The following is an 18497-nucleotide window of genomic DNA, read 5'->3' as shown; positions in this document are numbered from 1 at the left end:
TTTGCATGAATACTGCATGAGATGGAAAAAGAGAGTGAGGGAGGGAGAGAGAGAGAGAATGAGAGAGAGAGAAAGTGGGGGTCTTGGGGAGAATGTATTACTCCACTTTCATGCTGCTGATAAGGACATACCCAAGACTGGGGAGAAAAAGAGGTTTAATTGGACTTGCAGTTCCACATGGCTAGAGAGGCCTCAAAATCATGGCGGGAGGTGAAAAGCACTTCTTACATGGCAGTGGCAAGAGAAAATGAGAGAGACGCAAAAGCAGAAACCCCTGATAAAACCATCAAATCTCATGAGACTCATTCACTGCCATGAGAACAGTATGAGGGGAACTTCCCTCATGATTCAAATTATCTCCCACCAGGTCCCTCCAACAACATGTGGGAATTATGGGAGTACAATTCAATATGAGATTTGAATGGGGACACAGACAAACCACATCATGCCTCCCCTGGCCCCTCCCAAGTCTCATGTCCTTACATTTCAAAATCAATTGGCCTTGGGTAAATATAGCTGTTCTAAATGAGAGAAATTAGCCAAAACAAAGGGGTTACAGGCCCCATGAAAGTCTGAAATACAGCGGGGCAGTCAAATCTTAAAACTCCAAAATAATCTCCTTTGACCCCATGTCTCACATCTAGGTCACGTTGAAGCAAGAGGTGAGTTCCTAAGGTCTTAGGCAGCTCCACCCCTGTGGCTTGGCAGGGTACAGCCTCCCTCCCGGCTGCTTTCATGGTCTGGCGTTGAGTGTCTGTGGCTTTTCCAGGCACACAGTGCAAGCTGTCAGTGGATCTACCATTCTGGGGTCTGGAGGACAGTGACCCTCTTCTCACAGCTCCACTAGGTGGTGCCCCAGTAGGGACTCTTTGAGTGGGAGTTCCAACTCCACATTTCCCTTCTGTACAGTCCTAGCAATGGTTCTCCATGAGAACCCCACCCGTGCAGCGAACTTCTGCCTGGACATCCAGGCTCTATACATCCTCTGAAATTTAGGTAGAGTTTCCCAAACCTCAATTCTAGACTTCTGCGCACTCGCAGGCTCAACACCACGTGGAGGCTGCCAGCGCTTGGGGCTTGCGCCTTCTGAAGCTATGGTGTGAGCTCTACGTTAGCCCCTTTCAGCCACAGCTGGAGCAGCTGGGAAGCAGGGCACTAAGTACCTAGGCTGCACACAAGTTGGGGACCCTGGGCCAGGCCAATGAAATCATTTTCTCCTAGGCCTCTGGGCCTGTGATGGGAGGGGCTGCCGTGAAGACCTAGACTTGCCCTAACAACATTTTCCTCATTGTCTTGGGGATTAACATTTGGCTCCTTGTTACATATGCAAACTTCTGCAGCCAGCATGAATTTTTCCTCAGAAAATGGGTTTTACTTTTCTATCACATTGTCAGGATGCAAATTTTCTGAACTTTTATGCTCTGCTTCCCTTATAAAAATGAATGCTTTTAACAGCACCCAAGTCACATCTTGAATGCTTTGCTGCTTAGAAGTTTCTTCTACCAGATACCCTAAATCATCTCTCTCAAGTTCAAAGTTCCACAAATCTCTAGGGCAAGGGAAAATGCCACCAGTCTCTTTGCTAAAACCTAAGAAGAGTCACCTTTGTTCTAGTTCCCAACAAATTCCTCATCTCCATCTGAGACCACCTCAGCCTGGACCTTATTGTCCATATTACTATCAGGCTTTTGGTCAAAGCTATTCAACAAGTCTCTAGGAAGTTCCAAACTCTCCCACATTTTCCTGTCTTCTGAACCCTCCAAACTGTTCAAAACCTCTTCCCGTTACCCAGTTCCAAAGCTGCTTCCACATTTTTGGGTATATTTTCAGCAACTCCTCATTCACAGTACCAATTTACTGTATTAGTCTATTTTCAAGCTGCTGATAAAGACATACTGGAGACTGGGAAGAAAAAGAGGTTTAATTTGACTTCAGTTCCATATGGCCGGGGAGGCCTCAGAATCATGGCAGGAGATGAAAGGCACTTCTTACCTGACAGCAGCAAGAGAAAATGAGATAGATGCAATCCCTCATAAACTGATAAAGCAGAAACCCCTGATAAAGCCATCAGATCTTGTGAGACATATTCACTACTACAAGAACAGTATGGAGGAAACTGCCCCCATGATTCAAATTATCTCCCACCGGATCCCTCCCAAAACATGTGGGAGTTATGAGAGTACAATTCAAGATGAGATTTGGGTGGGGACACAGCCAAACCATATCAATCGGTGTGTGTGTGTAAAGTGTAGGTTTCTATGGGAATACGACTCCCTAAACACAACTCTTTCATCTGGTATTAAGATGAATAAATGGCTAAACTTTCCTGGTATTGTTGGAAACACTGGTTATGTAGGACTTAACTGAGAAATTTAATATCATTTTTCACATTGGCACCATCCTACAGATTTCAAGAATTATTTTGGCATACAAATTTTTCTCCCTATATACTTTAGAATTTATCCTATGTAATATTTAAAAAGGTATCAGTCCAATCTATCTCAGAAATTTTGTATGAAGTGTTAAAGAGCACAGTGTTTAAGAGTGGAAACATGGCTTAAGTTTCCACCATTACCGACTAAAAATTAGCTAAAAGCAAAAGCCTTTTATATGCTACTTGGTGAATATCTGAGTCATACTACCATAGAATAAAATGATAACTCACTATCCAAATATTAGTAGAAAGAAAAGTTTCATGCTCAAAGATAACCCTATCTGACATATCATATAAAAACATACTTCCTGGGGCTTATCCATGATCCACAAGTTGGGCTAGTCTTGGTTTTGACATTCCCTGTAATACTGGTTAACCCAGTGACTCTTGATTGAAGGAGATTTTACCCCTAGGGAGCACTTGACACTGTCTGAATAAATTTTTATTTTTCATAACTGAGGAAGATACTACCAGGATCTAGTGGGTAGAAGCCAGGCATGCTTCTAAACATCCTACAGTGCACAGAACAGCTCCCCATATAAATAAATGATCTAGCCCAACATGTCAATAGTACTGCACTGAGAAACTCTGGTCTAATCTGATCAATCCAGGAGGGTTTTCTGATCCCACTGATCTTTGTGTGACAGTAATGTTGCATCACTTTCTGTCAGGTTTTCTAGATTAGATGAAGAGTATCTTTAAAATTAAAAATTAAAGATAGTCAAAACCTTAAGGTATAAAATTAGGATATACTTATTCTCATCAATTGTGGACTTAATCTATTAATCAACTATTCAGATTTCCTGAAAAGACTTTTTAAATTATAAATCTGACAAATGGAAGAAACATGATTATGATATCAATTTGGGATGTTTGTTTAAATAGGAATCTAAACTTAAAATTAATTTATATATTTTATTTTACTTTAACTCCCAGGAGGAGACAAGTGCAGAACATGCAGGTTTGTTACACAGGTATACGTGTGCCATGGTGGCTTGCTGCACCTATCAACTCGTCATGTAGGTTTTAAGCCCTGCATGCATTATCTATTTGTTGTAATGCTTTCCTTACCCTCGGCCCCCACCCAAAACTGGCCCCCGTGTGTGTTGTTCCTCTCCCTTTGTCCATGTGTTCTCGTTCAACTGCCACTTATGAGTGAGAACATGCAATGTTTGGTTTTCTGTTCCTGTGTTAGTTTACTTAGGATGATGGCTTCCTGCTTCATACATGTCCCTGCAAAAACCATGATCTCATTCCTTTTTATGGCTGCATAATATTCCATCGTGTATATGTACAACACTTTCTTTATACAGTCTATCATTGAAGGGCATTTGGTTTGGTTCCATGTCTTTGCTATTGTAAATAGTGTTGCAATAAATATACATGTGCATGTGTCTTTATAGTAGAATGACTTATAATCCTTTGGGTACATACCCAGTAATGGGATGGCTGGGTCAAATGGTACTTCTGGTTCTAGATCCTTGAGGAATTGCCACAATGTCTTCCACAATGGTTGAACTAATTTACATTCCCACCAATAGTGTAACAGCATTCTTATTTCTCCACAACCTCGCCAGCATGTATAGTTTCTTGACTTTTTAATAATCGCCATTCGACCGGCATGAGATGGTATCTCATTGTAATTTTGATTTGCATTTCTCTAATTATCAGTGATGTTGAGCTTTTTATCATATGTTTGTTGGCCACATGAATGTCTTCTTTTGAGAAGTGTCTGCTCATATCCTTTGCCTACTTTTTGATGGGGTTGTTTGTTTTTTTCTTGTAAATTTGTTTAAGGTCCTTGTAGATTCTGGACATTTGACCTTTGTCAGATGGGTAGATGGCAAAATTTTTCTCCCATTCTGTAGGTTGCCTGTTCACTCTGATGATAGTTTCTTTTGTTGTGCAGAAGCTCTTTAGTTTAATTAGATCCCATTTATCAATTTTGGCTTTTGTTACCATTACTTTTGGTGTTTTCCTCATGAAGGCTTTGCCCATGACTATGTCTCGATGATATTGCTTAAGTTTTCTTCTAGGTTTTTGATTTTACTTTTAAGTCTTTAATCCATCTTCAGTTAATTTTTAGATATGGTGTAAGGAAGGCATCCAGTTTCAGTTTTCTGAATATGTCTAGCCAGTTTTCCCAGCGCCATCTATTGAATAGGAGATCCCTTCCCCATTGCTTGTTTTTTTTTCCAGTTTGTCAAAGATCAGATGGTTGTAGATATGTGGTGTTACTTCTGAGGTATCTGTTCTGTTCAATTGGTCTGTATGTCAGTTTTGGTTCCAGTACCATGCTGTTTTGGTTACTGTACCATTGTAGTATAGTTTGAAATCAGATAGCATGATGACTCCAGCTTTGTTCTTTTTGCTTAGGATTGTCTTGGCTTTATGGGCTCTTTTTGGTTTCATATGAAATTTAAAGTACTCTTTTCTAATTCTGTGAAAAATGCCAATGTTAGTTTGATGGGAATAGCACTGAATTTATAAATTCCTTTGTGCAGTATAGCCATTTTCACGTTATTGATTCTTCCTACCCATAAGGATGGAATGTTTTTCCATTTGTGTGTGTTCTCTCTTATTTCCTTGAGAAGCGGTTTGTAGTTCTCTTTGAACAGGTCCTTCACATCCCTGGTTAGCTGTATACCTAGGTATTCTATTCTCTTTGTAGCAATTGTGAATGGGAGTTGATTCATGATTTGGCTCTCTGCTTATCTTTTGTTGGTATATAGGAATGCTTGTGATTTTTGTACATTGATTTTTTTATCCTGAGACTTTGCTGAAGTTGCTTAGCAGCTTCAGGAGTTTTTGGGCTGAGACGATGGGGTTTTCTAAATATGTAATCATGTCATCAGCAAACAGAGATGATTTAACTTCTTCTCTTCCTATTTGAATACCAATTATTTCTTTCTCTTGCCTAACTGCCCTGGCCAGAACTTCCAATACTATGTTGAATAGGAGCGGTAAGAGACAGCATCCTTGTCTTGTGCCAGTTTTCAAGGGGAATGCTTCCAGCTTTTGCCCATTGAGTATGATATTGGCTGTGTGTTTGTCATAAATAGTTGTTTTTATTTTGAGATATGTTCTATCAATACCTAGTTTATTGAGAGTTTTTAACAAGAAGGGATGCTGAATTGTGTATCGAAGGCCTTTTCTGCATCTGTTGAGATGATCATGTGGTTTTTGTCATTGGTTCTGTTTATGTGATGGATTACATTTATTGATTTTCATATGCTGAACCAGCATTGACCCTAGGGATGAAGCCAATTTGATCAGGGTGGATAAGCTTTTTGATGTGCTGCTGGATTTGGTTTCCCAGTATTTTGCTGAGGATATTTGCATTGATGTTCATCATGGATATTGGCCTTAAATTTTTTGTTATTGTTGTTTCTCTGCCACGTTTTGGTATCAGAATAATGCTGGCCTCACGAAATGAGTCAGGGAGGAGTCCCTCCTTTTCTATTGTTTGTAATAATTTCAGAAAAAAAATGGTACCAGCTCCTCTTTGTACCCCTAGTAGAATTCGGCTGTGAATCCCTCTGGTCCTGGGCTTTATTTGGTTGGTAGGCTATGAATTACTGCCTCAATCTCAGAACTTTTTATTGGTCTATTCGGGGATTCAACTTATTCCTAATTTAGTCTTGGGAGGGTATATGTGTCCAGGAATTTATCTATTTCTTCTTGACTTTCTAATTGATTTGCCAGAGGTGTTTATAGTACTCTCTGCTGGTAGTTTGTATTTCTGTGGGGTCGGTGGTGATATCCCCTTTATCATTTTTTATTGTGTCTATTTGATCCTTTTCTCTTTTCTTCTTTATTAGTCTAGCTAGGATTCTATCTGTTTTGTTATTTTTTCAAAAAACCAGCCCCTGGATTCATTGGTTTTTTGGAGGGTTTTTCGTGTCTCTATCTCCTTCAGTTCTGCTCTGCTCTGATCTTAGTTATTTCTCATCTTCTGCTAGCTTTTGGATTTGTTTGCTCTTGCTTCTTTAGTTCTTTTAATTGTGATATTACAGTGTCGATTTGAGGTCTTTCTAGCTTTCTTATGTGGGCATTTACTGCTATAAATTTCCCTCCTAACACTGTGTTAACTGTGTCTCAAAGACTCTGGTATGTTGTCTCTTTGTTCTCATTGGTTTCAAAGAACTTCTTGATTTCTGCCTTAATTCCATTATTTACCTAGGAGTCATTCAGGAGCTGATTTGCTCCCGTGCCTGGAGATGTCACTCAAGGAAGCTGGAGAACAGCAAAGAGGTGTGCCTGCTCCTTCCTCTGGGATCTTTGACCTCAAGAGGGCACCGAACTGATTGCCAGTAGGAATGTTCCTGTATAGGGTATCTGACAACCCCGTTGGAGGATCTCACCCATTTGGGTGACACGAGGAGCAGGATCTGTTTAACAAAGCACTTTGTCTGTCCCTTGGTGGAGGGGTGTGCTTCGTTTCGGGAGAGAACCCAATCATCTGGGCTGCCCGCATTCCTCAGAACTAGCAGGACGAAAGTCAAAGTCTGCTGGTTTGCGAAGACTATGGTCACCCCCTTCCCTAGGGGCTTATGCCCAGGGAGATCAGAGTTGGGTCCCTAAGGCCCTGGATGGAGTTTTCAGAGTTCCTTCAAGGAGGCCCTGCCCAGTGAGGAGGGACGGGCTAAGGTCAGGCCTAAAGGGGCACTCTGTCCACAGTCTGCCACAGCTCCTGCGTTGAGCTGTGGGGGATAGATACCTCTTGGGACCAAGCCATCTAGCCTCCCAGGCTTCAGAAGGGGAAAAGTGTGGCCTGGAGCTATAGAGATGGCTGCCGCCCTTCCCCCGCCCTGGGAGATTAGTGTGTTAGGCAGCTATCAGTCCCAGTGTTGGACATTGCCCCTCCCCCAAGTAGCTCAGATGGTTTAGACAGCAGATCTCTGCAGCTGTGGTGCTTGTTGTCCCTCCCCACTGAAGCTCGGCAGGCTTATGCAGATTCTAGCTTAGTGGCTATTGAGAATCTGTGCAGCTCCATGGTTGGGACCCTAGGCCCCGGTGGCATGGGCTCACAAGTAGGATCTTCCAATTCATGGGTTTCACAATTCTGTGGAAAAAGCATGTTTCCCCAAGCTGGGTAGCACGCTCACTCACCATCTCACTTGGCTAGGGGATAGGGGCTCCCCTGCCCCTTGTGGCTCTCAGTGGGCCGCCACAACACACTGCTCTTCCTTCCTCTTCCTGGGTCAAACCAGCCATCCAGTCAGACCTGATGACAGAATCTGGATACCTCCGTTGCTGGTGCAGGATTTGCACACTGTGATGGTTCTTTTTGATGGGAGCCTCCAATCTCTGCTGCTTCTAATGGGCCATCTTGGCCCCAGCTCCCAGTTTATTTATATTTTATACATTGGCATTAGAAACACAATGGTCCTCCTGAAACCTGGACATTCTCTTTATGTGTCTAGAGATCACGATTCTGAAATTGCTGTAGCGGTGGTGGGCAAGCACCTTCCCTGCTGAAAATCTGAATGTAGTATGTCCTTTAATATGTAGTACACACACCTGAAAAAGCCTTCCTGTATATAATGTATTTCAACTCCTTTTCTTCTTTATTACTTTAGGTTTATAAAACACTAAAGCAAGAAATGTTTCATAAAATGTTACAAAATAGTTTCAAGTTAATTTTGAGTTATATTTAGCAGGAAATTAAATGACAAATATGACAGAAGTAGCTAAAAAATGAAACTTCTGCAGTGTTCTTCCACCATTAAGTGACTCATAGGCTCTCTAAATTGATAGAAAATTGGTAGAATTTAAATGTAAGTAAATTGTTAAAAAATTAAAACTCCAAGATTCATCTTGGACATCCATTTTATAATAGGGCAATGATCTTCCACCTTTTTAAACATTGTTTTGAACAGACTATAGCAATATAAATAATGGTGGCTATCACAGAATTTAGAGCCCCATTCCCATTGATCAATTTCTGGCTTTGCTTCCTTAGAGGAAGTTGCGGAAAGTGATTACAACAGCTCCTAGCACTTAGAAGCAAATTACTAATTATTATTATATATTTTACATAATGTTTAATTATTACTATCTCCAATTCACTGCCCTCTAAAACCTTTTGAAAGTTAGGGAGAATGATCAATTAAGATTCAGGGGGCAATTAAAAATCCCAACTAAGATATTTCAGCTTTATTAAATCAGACTATGCTGCTATCAGGAATTTAATAATCATAAATGTTAGAAGCTTTATTACTTTATTTTTTACTTAATAACCTATGATGATCCCATGATCAGAGTTGACTAAGAGTTGTATCAAAACAAATTCAAAATGCCATCCTAGATAATTTAAAAAAATATTATAACACTATATAAGGGCTATATTTATTTGGTTAAGTACTAAGTTTGAACTTCAAGTACACATTTGAGTTATTAAACACATGAGTTATTATACCTTCAAACTTGCTTTAAGCTCATTTAGGGAAGATTAACAAAAAGGCAGATTTTCATTTAATATAATATTAGAAATGCCTTGTTTTTATTTGTAATTGTGTCATAGCCAATCACTTTTTAAGAGATCCAAATGTACACACAAACATAAATTGTCCCAGTGTATTAGTCCGTTTTCACACTTCTATAAAGAAAGACCCAAGGCTGGGTAATTTATAGAAAGAAGAGGCTTAATTGACTAACAGTTCTGCATGGTTGGGGAGACTTACAATCACGGCAGAAGGCAAAGGAGAAGCAAAGACCTTCTTCACATGGCAGCAGGAGAGAGAAGTTCGAGCAGGGAAATGCCAGACACTTATAAAATCATCAGATCTCATGAGAACTTACTCACTATCAGGAGAACAGTATGAGGAAACCACCCCCATAACCCAATCATCTCCCTCCCTCTACTCTTGGGGATTAGAGGACCTTTCCTTGACACACAGGGATTACAATTTGAGATGAGATTTAGGTGAGGACACACAAGAGCCAAAGCATATTACCCTGCAATATAAAACATGCCAAGATTATTCAACAGTGAGAACAATAAAATCATCAAGAGTACTTTACATCAAGCCTAACAAATTATGCATATCAGGTGCAGCTGAGAATTGGTAAAATTTATAAAATATTGTTTGCACTACAGTTTAATTTCCAAAGAAGATCTTTAATACCTTTCATTTTTTTCCATTTCTTTATTCTTCGTGAAGAATTTTCTTTCTCTGGAAGCATTTACTCTCAGTACTTATTTAAGATAAAGTAGAATAAATACTGTAACTATGACGTGCTACTCAAGATACCAATCTGTCTTGATTGCCTCCTGATGAATTCTTACGAAGCACTGTTAAAATATTTCTTATAAACATTAATTTGCAATATTTCATTGAAATTAATCTAAACAAGGGTTCCTGGTTTAATATGTTTTGAAATAATTTGCCTATCTAATGTTACTCATTTGCTGTACTCTTTGAGGGCAGTATTAAACCTGAATTACACTGTCATTTTTAGTCATGAAAAAATAAGTTATTGGGAAAAATAATATTCTTAAAAAGGAGAGACCTTTTTGCTTTTTATTTACACCAACTTTCAAACTTACATGAACAGTACAGATAAAATAACACTGTAATATGATATTATGTTAGGTGTCTAGACTTATAAGCCCCGCGAAGGAAAGAACTCTATTTTGCTGAGATCTGTATTCTCATTGCTTAAAATACTGCCTGGTAAATAATAGTCACTTAATAAATAATTATTGAATAAATGTCAGAAAATAAGTCTAATCGTCCTCTCCTTACATAATTGAGAATGATTTTTTATCCTACCTAATCCCATTGTGCATAGAATGGAGATTATATTTTTGACCAGACCATTGCTCAATTATGGAACAATTCTAAGGAAGTAAGTTCAAAACAGGAAAAGACACCAGTCACTTCCCCAATGGAAAAACAACAACAACAACAAAACATACACCTGAAATACACACCTACACACCTGAAATACACACACATGCTTATTTAAAATATGCAAATGTACCTGAAATACACACACCTGAAACTCTGTGACTGTGTTGTGCCTAATACTTTATTAAACATATCCCTATGTATAGCCAGATAAACAGATTATTATCTTCTTTTGCCCAGTTTTTCTATTGTGAAACTCTCCCAAAATGTCTTCAAAGGGGTCAGTTAAGTTGGTTTTAACTGCAAGTAACAAAAGACAGGCTCAAAATGGCTTCAAAAATGGTAATTATTTGACATTTTAAGAAGCCTAGAATTAAGGTAAGCCGCCACAGAACTAGAAGTCACCAATAAAGTACAACAAGGTCAAAGAGACCTTGATTCTCCTTGCTCTGATACCCAACCAAAGAGTAGCACTTACAGTCATAGCTCTTTGTCACATCTTACACAAAGAGAAAGAAATCCATCTTTGAACCATAGCCATAAGTCCTTTCATTTAGCCTCACTGGACGATATCAAGTTTCCCACAGTTGCTTGGAAAATGTCATATAAAGATTAACTTAGGCTAATTGGGACTAATTCCCTTGAAGCTAGGAAGAGGGTAGCTTCCTCAGAACTATAGAGCTGTGTGAAGGAGGCTCAGATGCCAGAGGAAAATCTGGCTTCCATTGAAAAGAATGAAGGCATAATGAGTAAGTGGGTAAAATACACATCCAACAATAATCTCCTTCTCCACCCCACACCATGATTGTCTCAATGTTTCTAACTCTGGAAGGTGTAAAATAGAAATGTAATGGTTCTAATTAAAAGCTGTCACTATTACATTCATTTCAAAGAAACTGAAGATTTAGCTTCTTCTGTCTAACCAATACAGTTAAATGTTGAGCTTTTAACATTTAAAGGAGATTTAATCTAAGTTGTCTTTAGGAATAGCATAGTTAACAAAAACTGGTCTTTTCAAAATTTAACTTTTGAATTCAGGATACACGTGCAGGTTGGCTATATTGATAAAGTTGTGTCATAGAAGTTTGTTGTACAGATTATTTCATCACCCAGATATTCAGCCTGGTACACATTAGTTGTTTTTCCTGATCCTCTCCCTTCTCCCACCCTCCACCCTCTGATAGACCCGGTGTATGTTGTTCCCCTCTACGTGTTCTTGTGTTCTCATCATTTAGCACCCACTTCTAAGTGAGAACATGTGGTATTTGGTTTTCTGTTCCTGGGTTAGTTTTCTAAGCATAATGGCCTCTAGCTCCATCAATGTTCCTGCAAAGAACATGATCTCGTTTTTTATGGCTGCATAGTATTCCACAGTGTATATGTACCACATTTTCTTCATCCAGTCTACCATTGATGGGGATTTAGGTTGATTCCATGTCTCTGCTATTGTGAATAGTGCTACAAGGAACATATGTGTGCATGTGTCTTGGTGATACAATGATTTACATTTTTTTGAGTGTATACCCAGTAATGGGGTTGCTGTGTGAAATGGTATTTCTGTTTAAAAAAAACAAAACTGGTCAATAAAAGCAATATGTTCAGAAAACTAAATTCCAGATTGATAACTGCCTATAATAATCATGAAATAAAATCCTTTTGGGATCTCTCCAGGATCCTCAAAACATAGCACCCTTCTATGCTTTGGAATGATCAAGGTAAAAATATCTCCCAAACTAGTACCTATGGTTGGAAGAAAATAGATTCGATTTCTAGTTTACTACATACTAGTTATGTGACCTTGGAAAAGTAATCTGATCTTTCTCCCCCTTTGTGCAATATAGGTTTATTACTAATTACAGCACAATTTTGTTATAAAGATTAAGCAATCTGCATATGAAAGGTCAATTCGAATGAAAGTAATTTATTCAATCAGTCAGAAATACTTAGAGAACTTTTTATATGCCAGGTATTGCATACACAGTGATGAAAATGACAAATACCATTGTATTATATACAATATTCTTCATCATACCTCAACCTGGAGCTTAAAAAATAAACAATGGGTTTAAAAATACTGTTTTAAAAATATAAAAATGTTGTAATAAAGTGAAGAATGCCAGTTTGAAAAGCTTCTAACTCAATAGCCTCAGAGTAGTCTGAGCAAGTTTGATAGAGAGAATAGGCCTTAATTTCATCACATATCTAATGTCCATTTAGCACTGACTACCTCATTACTTGACTTGGGAAGTGAATGGTGACCACAGGGGTACTTGAAAAGAAATCATCCAGAAGAACTTCTGACACCACCACACGATCATTATCTATAATATTACAGTGCTATCTGTAATGGCTAAAGTAGATTTGACAAAGATTAAAACTGAGCTTCTAGGTCGGAGTAAGTCCCATGAGGTTCCTATTCTGCACCAAAACTCAAATAAAACAAAATTTTGAACTATAAAAATTATAATATTTAAAATGCTAGTATATCTAAGTGGTTTTATTCATAATGATAAAAAATGAATAAAAATTCCCAAAATTTATTCTATGAAATGATAGAACACATTATTTTACAAACGGAGATGTTTCAATTTACTTTAGGCTTTTTTTTTTTTTTTTGAGCCAGCTTAAAATAAGGAAACACTGGACTAATGCTTACGTGATCCATTTCTATTTTAGGTTGTCAGTTTAAAGTTGACCAAACACTTGACACATGGGATGGTAAATTGTTCAAGAAATGCTGTTTTATTTATACTTTGAACTCTGTTTTATATTTACCTCTCCATTGCCTCTAGAGATTCTTACACTGTTAGATCTTAATCTTCAATTGACTGGTACCACAACCTTCCAAATGCTCCTAGATAGACACTTTCTTCTGCCACGTGTTAGTTTTGTAACCCACCTATTTACCAGTCTGCATTCTGTATCTATTTTAGCAAACTTGAAACTGAAAGTCACATTATTTTCTCATACCTTTCTGAGTTTAATTATTACAGAGAATTTTGTTTCCTTTTAATTTTATCTTCTGGACCCAGAATTTTATTTATTTCCTCTGGGATCAGATATTATGTACATTTATCTTGTGCTTTCTCACTGAATATTTTTAAAGTCTGTCCCAGGAAGGTAGTGGAAAATCAAAATTTCCCTGACAACTTGATGTAATAATACAATATTTTCAGTGACACCTATTAAAAGATGAAAATAGAAAAACATTCTGAGTCCATTTAAAATTTAATAAAATAAATGGTGATATCAGCAAAGTGTTTCCCTTCCTCATCACCATTTACTTCTCCAAAATAAACAATATATCACAACTCTTCCATGGTACAATTTCGAGATTTCTAAAACATAAACACCATGTTAATTACATTGAAAATAATTTCTGAACCCACAGAATTGACAGATTAAACATTTTTATTTAACATTAACTAGCAATATAATATCAGGTAAATCACATTATATGTCTCAAATACCATTTTTTATTCTGGAGGAGGAAAATTAGATCAACTTTAATGTCTTTCAATAGTCTATTTCGGTTTATAGAATTTGCTTGACGAAGGTAAAAATCAAAATTTTTCACGGTCTTGGCACAGGCCACTAATTCATTTTCAAAATAATTTTCTTGATTGCTAATTATTTTTGACACACCATAAATATACCACATAATATAATGTATTAGAGTTCTTTATAAACTGCTTATTATTTAGCACTCTCTATACCTTAACAATAAAAGAGGGATTTCTTTTCTTTTGAAAGCTTCATTGATATCATATTCTATGCACATAGCTTTAGTGGAGAAAAACTCTTCAGATTAATCAATAAATATTAATAGTTTAATCCCAAAGTGTTATCTAGCAGTATAATAAACAAGAGAAATTAAAAGTATTAATGAAAAAGTTCTCTATTTCTGATTTTCAGGATTTACAACATAATTCTACCAGAGAATTAGAGGGTTTTAGGTATGTATACATATAATATTAAAATATTAAAAATAATCTATTAGCAGAATAATTGTATATATTTTTGAGAATGGGGAGCATCAAGACCTCCATGTAACTTCACCAACAAGTATTTAAAAGAATAAGGCAATTTCATACAAAAAATACTGTAAATATGGGTTCTAACACTAGCTTTATCACATTAGCTTTTGTTCTCTGTGCCTCAGTTTCTTCATCAATAATATGGGGAGGGTAATAGTACATTTTTTCAAATGCTTATTCTAATAATTAAAAAAAGCAAATACATGTAAAATACTTAAAAGTTGCCACAGAAAGAGTATCCAATAAATTGTTAGGTATATTACTATATTGATAACATGGCATGATGCTAAACATGTGCTTGGCGTAACTTACAGTATCAAAATATTTATAGAAATGTAAATTAACAAATAACTTATTGGTAAATCCTCAATAAATTCATCATTTGGAATTATCTTCATTTTTTTCATACAAAAGAACAATTTTAGAAGTTTCACACTATCAAAAGAGATTATTTGATGACTCAGGATCTATTTTTGAGCTTCAATAACTATCTTGTCCTGAATTACAGCATTATACTTGGAGCCTATGACTTGCATATGATGGCTTACTTCCTCACTAAATGACGCAAGGTGGCTTACTTTGTTTGTTTTCCAGATTGCCATTGCGTCACACGTGCTGTTTTATATAGAAGAGACTCTAAAATCACATAATTCTTTTTAAAGAACGTGTTAAGAAGATAGAGGCTCTAAAAGTTGTATTTCTTTGAATTTCACAATCTGTACCTAATAAAAAAATTCACAATGGCTGTGCAGTGGACTTACTACATAACAATTATAGGTTGTGTTATATAAATATAAGTGTGCTGTAAGTGGTCTATTATTTTGCATAAAGTCAGGGAAAAAATAAGTCCAACAACTACTCTCTAATCTCAAAAACAATTAATTTTAATGAATCACCTTCTCAAGGTCTGAATCCTTATCAGGATCCAAATGCATAATTGGATATAGAGGTGTCTAAAAGAGTTCTGGTTTGGATTTATTGTTTGCATAATGGTATCAAAAAGCAGAAACATGATGGGTGAAAGAGAATAAATGTCTGACCACTTTAGAAGTTAGGTGTTTTGCCTAAGAATAAAAGTATTAGCATGAGAAGATTATAAAAGTATTTTATAATATGCACAGGGCAATGAAAAGGAGTGAGAAAATATACCAGTCATTCCCACTAGAGGGAAAATGTACAACACATCTGGAAATCAAGCTTGTTCCATCATTGCACTGTCTCACATCAGAAAAATATTGAGGCCCGGTGCAGTGGCTCACGCCGGTAATCCCAGCACTTTGGGAGGCCGAGGTGGGCAGATCACGAGGTCAGGAGTTTCAGGCCAGCTTGGCCAATATGGTGAAAGCCCATCTCTACTAAAGATACAAAAAATTAGCTGGGCATGGTGGTGCGTGCCTGTAATCCCAGTTACTTGGGAGGCTAAGGCAGGAGAATCACTTGAACCTGGGAGGCAGAGGTTGCAGTGAGCAGTGATCGCACCATTGCACTCCAGCCTAGGCAACAGGGCAAAACTCTGTCTCAAAAAAAAAAAAAAATTGATATAGTTTCTTGGCAAAAGCAAAGATAGTGCTTAAAAACTGTCAAGTTAATTAGATGTAAGTTTCACTTGGTATATTTTAATTTATACACCCACATGGTCTAGCATACATTATTTTGCACAGTAGTTTATTAATACTATGTATGAAAAAATATGCATCTTTGTGTACAGGGTTGTCATTTAGTGCTTGCCATTATTATTCTCCCACAAGAAGCCTGGGAAGGAGACAGAGTGGGATTCGAGTTGATGACTGTGTCTTATATGAGTATATTTTTAACTTTATAAGAAACTCCCAAACTGTTTCCAGAGAAGTTTTTTGTAATTCAAACACCTTATTCCCTTTTTCCTTTCTTAGGGGATGACCTAAACATTCTATATTCAAAAGGATACCTATTTATAAAATAAAACTATATTTTCTGAGAAAATACGTAACATCTAAAATTAGTTCTGGAGAGAAGGAAAAACTCTTGTTTACAGAAGAATTCAAGTTTCTAAATGTGAAAACATGTAATTACTAAATTACCATATTCAACCCTTAAAATAGTAAATAATTCAGGCAATCACCATTGATGGATGCTAAGATGACTGGGTGAAAGGCTTTTAAGCTATATATATATATATATATATACACACACACACACACACACACACACATATTTGAGTACAGACTCAAACTAACAGTCCACAGATTATTTATTACAGTGGAAAAATTTTTATTTTTTTTAAATTGATATATCTGTACCATCTTAATCAAGTAAACAAACTTAGCAGGAGCAATAATGTGCCTTCTCATGTGATATCATGGGAGATTTATGGCTTATTTATAATACTTTACCCAAAAATGTTTAACCTGGATCTAATAATGAGAAAACAATCTAAGCAACGTAATGATGCTATGATATAACTAGATGGAACTGTTGAAAAGAATTCAATGTTATGAACCACAAAGAAGTTAGGGATTAAAGAGACATGACAACCCAATGTAATATGTGAATCTTGTTTCAAACCTGATTTTTAAAAATGGACTATGTAAATTAAGTATTATTGAATCAATGTTGAATTTCTTGGTTATCATAGTGGTTCTGTTGTATATGAGAATGTCCTTGTTCCCAGGAATACATACTGAAATGCTTAGGGTAGGAGTGAAATTGTCTTCATGTCTGTAACTTACTTTCAAGTGGTTTGCAAAAACATGTACACACATTGAAAGCACAAGTATGGCTGAGCACGGTGGCTGACACCTATAATCCTAGCAATCTGGGAGGCTGAGGAAGTTGCATCATTTGAGGTCAGGAGTCCAAGACCAGACTTGCCAACATGGTGAAACCCTGTCTCTGCTAAAAATACAAAAATTAACTGGGAGTGGTGGCACACACCTGTAATCCCAGCTACTCGGGAGGCTGAGGCGGGAGAATCGCCTGAACCCTGGAGGCGGACATTGCCGTGAGCCAAGATCACGCTGCTGCACTCCAGCCTGCATGAAGGAGTTAGACCCCATCTCAATTAAATAAATAAACGAATAAATAAATAAAGTACAAGTGTGCTTTTGGGGAAAAAAGGGGGCATACTGTCAATTTAGATGACAGGTGTATATTTCTTAAACTATTTATTTATTTATTTTTGAGATGGAGTCTTGCTCTGTCACCTAGGCTGGAGTGCAGTGGCGGGATCTCAGATGACTGCAACCTCTACCTCCCGGGTTCAAGTAATTCTCTTGCCTCAGCCTCCTGAGTAGCTGGGATTACAGGTGCCCACCACCATGCCCGACCAATTTTTGTATATTTATTAGAGGCAGGTTTCACCATGTTGGCCAGGCTGGTCTCAAACTCCTGATCTCAGGTGGTCCATCCACCTTGGCCTCCCAAAGTGCTGGGATTACAGGCATGAGCCACAGTGCCAGGCCTTAAACTTTTTTTTAATACAAAATTTTATTTCAGAATACATAGTACAAAGTACAGAAAAGCTGTGAAGATGGTACAGAGAGTTCTCATATATCACACACCAGTTGCTTCTACTAACATATAACATTAGTATGGTACATTTGTCACAATTAATGAACCATCATTGATACATCATATTTTGGGTTATAATCCAACATGGTTTATTTATCTATTTACTCAAGTTGCTCCAGATTTGCCACTGGGAGTTCTCTCAGTAGGCTCCTCTGTGCTTCTAACATATCCGCATCACTGTGGGTGTTTTGTTTTGAGAAATTCTTTACTTTCTAGTACTAAAAAATGTTTAGGCTCATCTTGTATACATTCTACCCAGTCCTACCATCAGCCATTTCTCCAAATATCCTGGTTTCCTATACTAGAGAAGTTTAGCAAAAATTAAGTTGTGGGTACTGGGTATGTTTGTTGCTCTTGAGGTGTCATTGCTTGCAGGCTAGTTGAGCTGAAAGAACAAGGAAATACATAGGTGTACACTAATTTCATACAATTAGATATATAATATTTATAAGTATCTGTCACTATATACACATATACATATATACATAATACGTATACATACATATATCCACATATACACATATGTACACACATAGCGTGTGTGTGCGTATATATATATAGCTAAACGTGAGTTCACACTAATGTCTTTAACTCAAAACCTTTACCATGGAAATTATTCTA

General features: G+C 37.2%; 1 protein-coding gene across 10 annotated transcripts in view; it reads right to left on the bottom strand.

Moving 5' to 3' along the window:
- Positions 1 to 18497, bottom strand: part of KHDRBS2 (KH RNA binding domain containing, signal transduction associated 2) — a 656853-nt gene that overhangs the window by 587750 nt on the left and 50606 nt on the right. The gene's annotated exons all lie outside the window — the stretch shown is intronic.

This window comes from Symphalangus syndactylus, chromosome 2 (genome assembly GCF_028878055.3).
Source record: "Symphalangus syndactylus isolate Jambi chromosome 2, NHGRI_mSymSyn1-v2.1_pri, whole genome shotgun sequence".
Taxonomy (NCBI): Eukaryota; Metazoa; Chordata; class Mammalia; order Primates; family Hylobatidae; genus Symphalangus; species Symphalangus syndactylus.
This window is presented reverse-complemented; position numbering and strand designations above follow the sequence as displayed.